Raw genomic sequence first — 12,093 nt, forward strand, 5'->3', positions numbered from 1 at the left:
ACAGCCAGCACGTCAAAAGACGCCAATTTGGTGACACACAAATCGTCAAAAAAGTGACGCGGTGAGGGCCTGAACCATACGTTCATACTAGTGCTGCCACAAACTATTATTTTAATAGCCGACTAATCACCGATTATTTTTTCAGATTAGTCGACTAATCGTGGCAGCCCTAGTTCCTATGTGACTATTTGGGAGTGAGAATGCTTAGCTACGTCACATCCACTCTGTACGCAGGGATGCAAGTTTTCCAGGCCGGCGGTGGGTTGTAAAGAGGAGTGTCTTAAAGAATCGTAAGTGTGAAGTTTGTGTGGTCACCTTAAGGAACATCAGGAAAATGGAACTTGTCATTGATATGAGAGTAATAAGTGTATTGGGATATTATTTTAAGGATAGTGTGAGTTGATCCCAATTATGACCCACAGCTGTTGTACAGTCCTCTAAAGCCACACGCTAGTTGTTAGTAAGGCGAAAGAACAACTTCCTTACTGACCGCAAAAAAATGTAGCATGCACGGAGTGTGCACGTGATACGCAAGAGTCTGTAAGAAGTCCAAATAAACTATGTTCTGATTGTCTAATGTTCTCATTTCGAAGAGTCAGTCTGTGAGACGGCTAAGATGGTAATTTTGCTTTTTGGAATGTTTTTCTGTCTGTTTTCTGCTACAGCATTTTCAGCCTGGGTTTGTTTGTTTGTACTTTTATGTCACATCCTTTAACATGCACCTAGGCAGGGGTGTAACATAACACGGGAGCGCACAATTATCACATGAGCATCTCTAATTCTACGTTCACACCGGACATGTGGTGCGGGTTCTTGAAGGCGCTAAACACGCATTCTTGAACATGCATTGAGCCCAGTCCACATGTATTCCTGTTCCTTTAGTTTACTAACACCACCTACAGTTGGAAGAGCTTTGGTGCGAAATGCTAAATCGGTGCAAATCTCATGAATCTTACTCCAGGCCTTTTCTTTCACCGCTCTATTCCGATATATGAAAGACTCAGTGTCATAAAGTTCCATCTGGGCACAAACAGAAATTATTATTTTCTCCTTTGTGATCAATTTTCAAAGAGTTGGCACTTCCATTAGTTAAAAGGGACGCCTTCCATAAGTCACTACCAAATCAGAGTCCCTGATTGGTCAAAGTTCAACCTTGTTTAAGTTTTTACGCATGCTGGTCGTTTTGTAAGCAGAATCTAAGGGTGAGAAAGTCCGATGGTTCGGACAGAGTCCATCTAATTTGGTCCGGATCGAATCCTGAAGATTGCGTCTGTTTTTGTTTTGGACCAAAGCTTGTAAACAAAACCATGTGGCTGAAGATCTCTTTGGTCATTGGTCAGGAAGTATGAGGGCGGATCAAAACAACAAGAGAAAGTTGGAGGTGCAAAATCCTTGTCGGGGTAGTTAGCATACAAGTGTTTGCTTCGGCCTGCTTGTAGAACAAATGTGCATGAACATTATCACTCTACAAATTCACTTAGTGATATTTTGAGCAAGTTTTCCCAGTTTTTCCTCTGCAGAAAGCCAGCTGTAACTAAGGCAGAACTTTGGTAAATATCCAATTATGCCGAACAACAAAAACTTGACATGAAAATATTAATTTGTAATGCTTTTGTCCACTTGTCTTACTCTCGTGAAGGAAGATACCGAGGAGCCCACCTCTCCTGCCAAGTGAACAAGTGTCTGTGCAGTAATTATGATGGATTAGAGTCTCAGTGACCCGCGGCGAGAGGAGGAGAGAGCGTTACGCACTATAAACATTCCTGAGCCGCCAAACACTTCAGCAAACCAGACTCCACTGCCTGGTACAAACATCACCGCCGACCTTTGTGACCTCCCTCCCTCTATGGAATACCCAAAGGACTGCGTCAAGAGTTTGAGCAGATCCTTACACGGAACCCTCAAAACGCTGGTATTAAACAACTCCTTTGTTAAAAGCATGAGGTTGACCATCGTCTGCTGCTTTGAAAACAATAGAAGGGGCTAAAAACGACCAAATAATTGATTCTGCTGACGTGACGTGAAGCCAGAGCTTGAAATATCTTATCTGTCAGACATAGAGCTTCATTGTTGTTCACTGTTTGTCTTACACTGCATCCTGCCTCTGTAAAAACACTGCAGGCTGATGGAAATACAAACACAAAATAGATTCATTTCTGGGAAAAACTTTGAAACAAAGATTTTTAGCTCAGATGACTTTCAAACGTCACACTTTTTCCTCCAACAACGTGCAAACTAAATTGCAAATCAACAAAAAAATATCTGAACTTTATGTCCAGTTTCCTCTGCACACCTGCTCAGACGTACAGCATGAATCGGCGGATTGTCTGATTTCAGGTGGTCACTAATCAAACCGACAGCTTTGGTCTCCCTCTACACATTAAACCCAAACCGTCAAACCCCAGCAGGCGGGTTAATAAGTCGGGAGAACCGAACGTTCTGTTGCCGACTCTCAGACTTTACAAAAACAAAAATAAATATTCAGCTTTTTTTTCTTTTTTTTTTTAAATCAGACGTTTGTCTGCTGCTGAGTGCTGCTTTAACTCCATCCAGATGTACTGACAGGAGGTGGGGAGGGGGGGGCTGAAACACAAATAAACTGAGATTACTTGACCAGTCCCTCAATAGTCTCTATGTAACAAACCTCCTGCTTTAATAGGACGTTCCAGCTGTGCTGCAGATGTGAGTTTTACTGGCTGGATTGAGGCTGAGCAGGTCCTCGTACAGCAGATGTGGAAAACAACACTGGGATGGTTACAGACCCGAAGCTGGAAGTTACAGGTTACATTCAAATCGTAAAATCGTATCACTTTTTATTCTACAACTGAAGTGGAATTGAAGCTTTTGAGACTGGAATGTTAAAAAATTGGAATGATGAAGTGTCGCAACAACACTGATGCTCTTCAGCCGATTCATCCTAATAAAAAGTGTTTATTGAAAGCAAATCCGATATGCACTTTTCATGGAAATAAGACCAGAACAATAAAATAAAATATGAAAACCTGTTAAACTACGGCTTTAATAACTGGGGCAAATTTCTTCCCTGATAGTGTTTTTTTTTATTTAGACATAAAAATATCTGTCTAAAGTCTAAAAAAATGGATTAAGTGAATGTAAGGATGCACATTAACAAATAAACATTTCATTTTTGGGTTATCCATGCCTATGGAGGGTCAGAGAGAGAAGAGGTTGCATTTTAAGGGGAGCACAGGTGTGTCTCGCAGTTTCCTTGAGGTTTATTGAAAATGAATTGTTGCTTGCACTTATGACGTACAGATACTGATGTTGTACAGTGCCCTTATGCCACACTCTAGTTGTTGGTCAGGTGCAAGTATTCATTCCTTACTACACATACAAATACACACACTTGGGGTGTGCAGGTGATCCGTAAATGCCTGTAGGATCCCGACACACACTATGATCTGACGATAACCACACCTTACTTATGAGTCAAGTGTAGCGTAAGGGCACCGTATACAACTTCTCTACGAATACTTCTCGATGCACTTATCACAAATCCGATAACGGTACGTTCCATTTCCTGAGGTGGCTGTACAAGCCTCAAGGTATTTTGAGCATTTCCATTGTAAAATGGACCCATTAAACGGTACCGACCTGTACATCTTTGGGGCTTTCATGGGATATTAGAAAGTGCCAATATATAGCGCTCATTTAACCAAACATTTCCAACGTTTGTAAACTCTTTTGGTCACAAGTCTTCATTAAAAATACAAACAACAGCGAGACCCGGTCTGCGGTGGAACAGCAAACGTTTCTTGCCATCCTTTGGTGACATGTGGCTCAGTGGAAACAAGACTATGGATTCATCCAACCAGGACCCCAGTCACCTCAGAGAAAATCGAAGTACTCCTCATCCAGAGAGACCTCCAGTTACAGAAGCTTGGTTATGTCTTTTGGGTGTTTTCTGGATGCTGGGGAGGTGTTCCAGGCATGGCCCTTCAAGCAGAGGCCCCAGGAAAGACCCAAAAACTGTTTAAGGCTTATTGGGGAGCACCCTAGCATTCCACACCAGCAAGACCAAGTAAGTTTCAATGTAGGAGGAGGAGGTCTGAGCATCTCCGTCTAGACAGCTGCCTCATCTCCAGATTAACAGAAGATACCAGTGTAACTTGGATTTATTTGAACTTACATTTTTGCACCAAAAAATGTAAGTTTTTGGTCAATAAGCGTTCAAAAACATTTAGCTTTAGTTCACTCAGTTTTTTTAGAGACACTTGACTGACGTTTTGCATTGATTCAAGCCTTTTGTTTCTTCTCCAGCCTAAAATTTGCAATATTGTTGCAAATGTTTGCCATAGTTTGACTGTAAAAGACAGTTTGGACTCCATAAAACGTCTGAAAGATACAGATAAACATGAGAACTAAATGAGTCTAGAAGTCAGTGGTGTGTTAGGGCAAAGCCCCCCTCAAACACTCCTCTTTTGTTTACCCTTTCCCCCCACAGCCTGCTCCTCTGGACTTTTCCGTCTGCGCTCATGAGGGCTCAGATTGTTTCACAAAAAAGCAGCCACTTCCATTTTAAAGAGGACTTTCATTTCAGATGCTGGCACAAACAAGTCTTTGTCTTTGAGAGACTCACATGGTCAAATTATAACCCTGATCCCAGGCTATTGCACTTTTTCCACGTGGCCCCGAATGCATCACAGACACAAATCACACCGAAAGGGTAAAAAAATAAAGACAGGAGCTGGAAGAAATGAGTAAGATATCCCAGCAGGCCAAAGCAAACATCATTTATTTGCTTTTGTTATCAAGATCTTACCCCAGAAGAAGATCTCAGGATGTCTTATGTTACAGCCACAAGCCGGGGCTTTACAGTCAAAAGATAAGAGTAACGGTGCAGAGGAGTGTTCAAGTGAAACAATAAACAGCGATGGAACAGAGGAAGGCCTTCGCTGGGTCCTGTCAGGAAGCGCTTCCTGGTGTTCTGGAGAAACGTCTTCCTGTCATCGCAGCTCTGAGCGCTGAAGCGCCAGAAAATGAAACCTCATCGGCTCGGAGAATTTCAGCGTCTGAAGCCGCGTTCATTTGAACCACATGTACTGGGGTGAATGTTTTAATTTAATTTCAAAGATATGTAACCATCTCGGTAAATCAAGTGAGTGTAAAGTGTCGCCTCCCTTCTTTCTAAACACACGATGGCGAGAGGACGGCACAAAGAATGCCAGGAATGTAAACGCCAGGAGATGGAAAAAGATCATTTTGGAACCTGAGATTAATAAATCCTGTAGTGATGAAAATCTTAAGATGAATAAAGTTAGATTTAAAAAGTCTGGGAACCATCAGTGAGGGATTAACCTGCTGTTCCACTTGAAGAAATGATTCTGTCTTATAAACAACGAAGGTTAAATTATTATTCTGTTTACTCAAATAAACATCTTCACATTTTTGGGGTTATCAAAATTAAAGAACACCCCAAACCAATATGAACAAAAAAAAAAGGACCTTGAAGAGTCTTGTGTTTATTAAATTCAAATTTAATAAACACTTTGTGGGTTTTTTGACCAGATAAACTGTGATTTGCGATTTTTAATAAATGTTTAGTCATAAATTAAACAGCTATCAATTTGCTCAAATGTCAAAAAGCCATTATGTTCATTTTCAGCAATATTTTCCACTTCAGTTTCTATTTTTATTTCTATTTTGAGTTTTATTCATCTGTCATTATATTGGGTGCAGGGGGTCAGCAGATTTTATCATGTGATTTTTAATTGTTTTAAGTCTGTTTGTGTTACCGTTGTATTATAAATAAAGTTTGATTTTAGCTTTTTAAAGACCCACTTCAATGAAAATCCTGTTTTTGGTGTTTCTAACATGTTCTTGTTGCATTTTTCTCACAATGGATAAAACAATATAAGATTAAATCAGCATTTCTATGTATTTCTTTGTCCAAATCCTGATGGATCAGGATCAGATGAAAACCTGCGGCTTGAAAAAGTTCAGGTTTGTAATGCAGCAACAGCCACATGGGTTGGCCAAAGTCTCCATTCTCAGCTACAATTCTGATGCATCCACTTGCAGAGAAATTGATCCATTAACTTATTTTTTTATTCATTTTGCTGCCATCTGGTTCAAAACTGTACAGCTGAATGGCTCCAATATTGTTTTTTTTCTCTCCCTATAAGCAACGGATTGATGGGAAATTAGTGGAGGCTGACTTCCATGCTAGACTCCTACCCAGAATTTAGAGGTAAATATTTTATGAGCGCCTGCTGCTCTGTAGGAAATAGTTCTTTAGAAACGACAAAGGTTTTCAGATTTAGGCTAAAAACTAAATAATTAAAAAACCACTGGAAACAATTAAAAAAAATATATAGTCGGAGTGGACTAAATTGCCAACGAGACTCTAATGTATTTTGCCATCAAATTCTGTGATAATATTTTAATTAGTTGTTGTCTATTTAATAAAAAAACATATCTCCTCATCACTACTGGTTCCTGCCAGATTCATCATCTGTCTGTGAGAAATGTCAACGCAGCAAAAGTGACAAAAATATCCATAAGAAGATCACTCCTCAATTTAGGAATAAAATCCTTAACAACATCATAACAAATTTAAAAAAGCAGGCTGGACTCATTTCACCTTTTGTACTTCATTTCTATTTCATAAGTTGAGTTTTGAAAAAGTGATATCACAGCTGGATTTTTAAGTATTTTATTTTAAAAAATTGTTGTGAGACAAAAAGTATTGATGTAGAAATAAATCAATGTTTATCTTTGTTGTTCTACTTGCAGTAAAGGTCAACGCAAAATGAAAAAAAGAATAGAAATTAACAGTAATGATATGGAAGTTTCAGTTCAAACTTTGGACCCCTTTATCCATATGGTGGGATAATTTTACTCTGGAGTCCCACCTTCAAATATGATGCAATCTGAAACACTGTAAATACGTTCAGTGTAGGAGTTTTTTTTTTTTTTTTTTACTAGAAGAATGAATAAAAAACCCCATTTCCATCTTTACCTCTCGCCTGCTGGCTTTCCAACCTCCTGGCCTGGAGTTTCTTATATAAACTCACATTCTCACAGTCATTTTAACACATAAATAAACTTAAACAAATCAAAACTGTGTCAAAGGAGAAGCATTCCTGGCTAGGGCTGACCTTACAGGGTGTTTTTCTACTCAGGAGGTCTTTGTGCCAGCGGAAAAATAAAGAAAACTAATAGAAAACGTCCACAGAATCAATGGATCATTCAATTAAATTTATCAGTTCATTTTTTTCAATCATAAAATTAAAATAAACAATCTTTGTCTTAAATATAGAGTTTTTTTAAAATGAAATCCATCAAATTTATTCTATACCCTTTGATCAGAGAGTTTGATTTTTACAAAACGACGTCATAGACATCTGGAAAAACACATTAGGTTTGTTTCTTTTGAAAGAAAAAGTCATCTGGTTTAATGACTTTTCCATACTGGATTTTTTTGGTGAAGATTTCCCGTCTGTCCTTTCATAACAAAAGCCTCTTCACTCAGTCACACCTGGAGTGATCCAGCACTCAGGTGTCTTAAATCTGAACGGATTAGGAGTAAACTCAGCAGATTTCCCTATTTAGTTACTTAAAACTAACCATAAAAAATGAAAACTTTGAAATATTATGTTTACCTTACATTTAAAAAGTCACAAATCTTCTATTTTTGATTATTTTACATGTAGATAAACAAAACAGGAATAAGCTGTTTAAACTTTAGCGTAAATAATTAAACATTTTACTGCGAAAAATTAAAATAATAATTTTCGTTTATATACAACTGAGTCGATTTTGTAATATTCAGTTAAAAAATTAATTTTATTATGTTTTATACTTTGAAATAAAACCATTTTACAAAAACATAAAAAGCTGCTATCCACAATTCTAGTAATCATTTTTTACCCCCGAGATAGCAACATTTACATTCAACAATTAGCTAAAAGCGTAGAAAACCTGGACATCCGATACACTCACTTCACCGAAAAACCTCCAAAAAGTCAACAAAACTTTCGTTAACTTACTGCTTTTCGGCGAACAACCTTCTCAAAGGGCCTCGCACTCGTTTGGAAGCTTATTCCGAAAACTTTGAGCTCTTTTTGTTTCAGCGGAGCTTCATAATTGGAACTCGGCTTCCCATTGAATATGTCCGAAAACTGAAGTTTTTCGTTCAAACTGAAGGACCCTCAGAGCGGCGTCAAGATGGACATGCGCAGTTCACACAGGAAGCTGGCCCTTCAGGATAAAAGCACAGGGTGACGGCTAACTTTGAATTTCCGGTGCATCTGAAATTGCCAAAAACGAAACGACTTTCACAGGAAAAGGTTCAAATTTACACATTTTAAATAAAAAAATACACCTTAATAATATCTTGAATGATCAAAAAAGCAATAAAATAAAATAAAATTAGCATTTTCCTGTTTTTTTTTTTAATCACATTTCCATTTAAATAAAGGGAACATGTTTTTGACTGGATCGACTTTTTAAGAGATGGTAACTGATATTATAGCAGAACAACTTTCTAGATAAAAAATAAGGAAGTTTGCAAATTACAGTTTTCTTCAGGTTAGCGAAATACAAAACCAGTTTGATTTCATTTTACAAATTCCTAATTAGATTTTAACTTTGACACAATCCAAATAAATAGTAATGTATTTATTGTTGCTCAGATTCCAGATCATTTATGTTTGGTTAATTAAAAACAATAAATTGAATGAAAAGGAGATGGAACTTTCTGTAAATCACACTTGGAACAATTACAAAACTGTCAGAATTTTTCTTTTTTTTCCCTTTTTTTTCCTTTATAAAAGAAAAATCCATCCATGGATATACTGAAAATATTTTTCTAGGTAAAAAATTCTATTTTAAATCCAGCCTCAGTCTATGAAATTGCGTGCTAATCTTAGTGGCGGATTTGGCTCAAAATAAAGCAACAAGTAAAGTTGAACTATGATAAATTAATCGATTAATCGTGAGGAATAATCTCACTTTATTAGCAAACAAAATTATTCTTTTCACCCAATAGTAACCAGGATAGGCTCCAGCAACCATTTGACTCAGAAATGGATAAAGCTGGTTAGGAAAATAGATGGAAGACTAAATCTTTGCACCACTATGGTCGACCTCTAGTCAGAAGGTTGCAGGTTGGACTCCCACCTTTAATGTGTGGAAGTGTCCTTTCAGCAAGACACTGAGCACCACACTGTTCCTGGTGGTTACAGGTTAGCTCCAGTGGAGCTTTCATCAGTAATTAAGGTATAAAAGTGCTATACAAGTATGCAACATTTATTATTTACCAAATCTGTACATAAAGATAAATTATAAACATTTTTACTCATCAGCATGTAGCTGGAAACAGGAAAAATGTCTGAAGGATCAGAATTTGGCGACCCTAGACATGTATGTTTTGTGAAAAAATGTAAATGTATTTTTCTTTTTTTTTTGTGGATAAAAAACAGTTTTGAAGCTTATCCAGCACAAAAACATCTAAATGAAGAACTGCATAAAGCATCTTGAAGATTTTCTCTCCTTCTCTCTGTCAGCTCTGATGGTTGTAACTCACGTCTGTTTCTTTCTGCTGCCCAGCACATTTCAAAGACTAAATAACTGCTTTTGCACTTGATAATTTCACATTTTCTGCCGCCTCTCTGCAGCCACCTCAATTCCAGAGAAATTACATATCACATTTATCGGCTGGTTGCCTGTTTGCAGAGTTTCATGCAGGGTTTTTTATTCAGTTTGACAGTTTGTTTTTGGTTCAGACTAAAATATGGGATTCTACGGTTCTGTTTCATGTGATTTACTTGACAAGGTGCAATCACAGCATCAATTCTGATATTGAAGTGTTCTATTTTTTTATTTTTTTATTTTAATAACTTAATCTGAAAGTACTTTTTCTAACATTATCGCTGTAAAGCTATTGAATTAGTTTTCTTTTTTTTTCTTTAAGTTTTAATTGGGTAATTGAGTTTTATTTTGAAAGCTAAAAGGTTTGCACAGTTGCTGCAGAGCTGAAGTTGTGACTTGACTAAAAACGTCCACAGATGTAAAACCTACAGAATGATTTTTTAACAACGTGTGAACTCAAGGTGGCGCTCTTCAAAAAAGTGGAATTTCCTTAATATAATAGTGTTTTTTTTTCTCATTTTGATATAAACATACATATTTATGTTTGAGACATTAAGACCTTTTTGAAGCCTCATTGACACAAGCTTTGCATGGTTGCTATGGCGACCTTCCTCAAAGGGCGTCTCAATTCTACAGACCCACCACAATGAAAACTGTTTTTTGTGTTTAAACATGTTCTTGTGGCATTTTTTTTACATATATTGAGAAAATTAGGATTAAAATAGCATTTTTTATGATTATCTTTATTCAAATAGTTGGAAAATCACCAAAATATGTTGGGATAGATCCATGTACGTCTTTATTGTATGATTTCTAGAATAGCTCCAATATTACTCGTCCTTTTTGTTGCACCGATATTGTTAGGTTGTGATGGGCTGTAAATTATATGTGTTAACTCAGAGCTCTCAATCCTGGATGACGGGAAGAGGGGCGGCTTTGGATATTGTGCATATATTAGCTATCCTGGTGTGACCAAATTTTGCAAATTTTCAAAAATATGTAATGAGACAATTTAGGATAATTTGGCAAAAAGTTAAGAATAAAAAGTTATACTGATAATCACAACGTCGTTCTGACCATAGTTATAGGCTATTTTACACTTAGTGAGATCAGATATAAAGTGAAGTGTGCCTGGAGATGCTAGAGTAGCAAATCTGATGCATTTTTATTAAATAAATAAATAATGATGAATACCTTCAGACAGATCCACCAGCAGGCGGCGTTGTAGGCTTTTGTTACCACTTGCACGCAGAAGAGAAGAGCTTAAACAAGTGGAGCTCGATGTGATGTAACAGACAGGAGCCCAAAAAATAACCAAAGGAGGTTTGATTGAAGTCTAAAAAAAAAAAAAAAAAAAAAGCTGCAGCATTTGGGCTTTTGATTTAACGTCAGTAAACTGGCTGGTTTGCAGAGGAACAAGGTGATAATGGTGCAGCAGCCTGCAGTGCAGCATAATGACTGTGTGCTAAGATTAAGCCTGCACTCCCACTGGCTGTTATAAAGAACCCGGGAGACACGTCTGTACTCTCTGGTAACGTCTGACATCCTGCAGGTGCTCGCACCCAAACGTGCTCCTCTTTGTGAGGCTTTTTCCTCGGCTGCATTTAAATATCAAGAATGGGGGGGTCTGACAGTAATTGTTACTCCACTGAGAGTGGATGAAGATGGAAGTGGATCAGAGGGGTAGTCAAGTGGATGAAAGCCAGATTAATACGAGTGGATGAGCTTGGAACTGGTTTCTTGTCAGAGATGGGTTTAACACCAGACTCCGTACAGTTTACTGTGTTGTTCTAATCTACGTTATTTTTAAACAATATTTACAAGTTTTTTTGTTTCTTTTTTTGGTGCGGCTAAGAACTTAGGTTGCTTTTTTGCAAGTTCTTCTTTCCTTTTGAGTCTTTAAGCAAAATTTTCACCCAACCACATACTTAAAAATAGGTGAAAAAGAATTTTTGACAAAACAAATAACATCCACCCACCCCGAAAAGATGACATCACAGCGCGAGAAACTGTAAGAAAAAAAAAAAAAGCAATTTTTTATAGGGTTCAATAAAAGAATTCATTATCCACTAGCAAAACTAAATATCTAAAAGAAATGTTGAAATATTATGGAATAGTTAAATGACCTCTAGTTTAGCTGCTATTTCGTGGCAAATTTTGAAATTTAGTGATTTCCACATTTTCATTTTTTGTCAAAAATTCTTACACGGGCCACCAGGTTAAGTCCACAACATTTATTTATTTATTTATTTATTTTTGGCTAAGTCCACAACCACAACCAAAGTTTTGTTGACCTTTGACCTCAGAAAGAGGCTGCCATCTTTAATTTTCTGGGAAAAAGGGAAAAAATAACAGCTTTAGTACTAGCTACATATCTAAAGTCCTCCTTGGAATTTTGATCTGTCGCCTCCTAACTCCTCGAGCATCATTGGAAAAAAAAATTCAAAATAAATTTTGTAGATTTTGAGCGGTGTTAAT

The 12,093-nt window shown here is 37.2% G+C and overlaps 1 protein-coding gene across 2 annotated transcripts in view; it reads right to left on the minus strand.

Moving 5' to 3' along the window:
• The window catches only part of LOC112153135 (liprin-beta-1), a 138,934-nt gene that overhangs the window by 19,811 nt on the left and 107,030 nt on the right, over positions 1-12,093 (minus strand). The window contains exon 1 of one of the 2 annotated variants that reach the window (XM_024283087.2): positions 8,013-8,221. The exons of the other annotated variant lie outside the window; for it this stretch is intronic. The gene's annotated coding sequence lies outside the window, so the exon portion shown is untranslated. Of the gene's footprint in view, positions 1-8,012; positions 8,222-12,093 lie in introns of those variants that run through there. 2 annotated transcript variants of the gene reach the window in all.

The sequence above is a fragment of the Oryzias melastigma genome, linkage group LG23, assembly GCF_002922805.2.
Source record: "Oryzias melastigma strain HK-1 linkage group LG23, ASM292280v2, whole genome shotgun sequence".
NCBI lineage: Eukaryota > Metazoa > Chordata > Actinopteri > Beloniformes > Adrianichthyidae > Oryzias > Oryzias melastigma.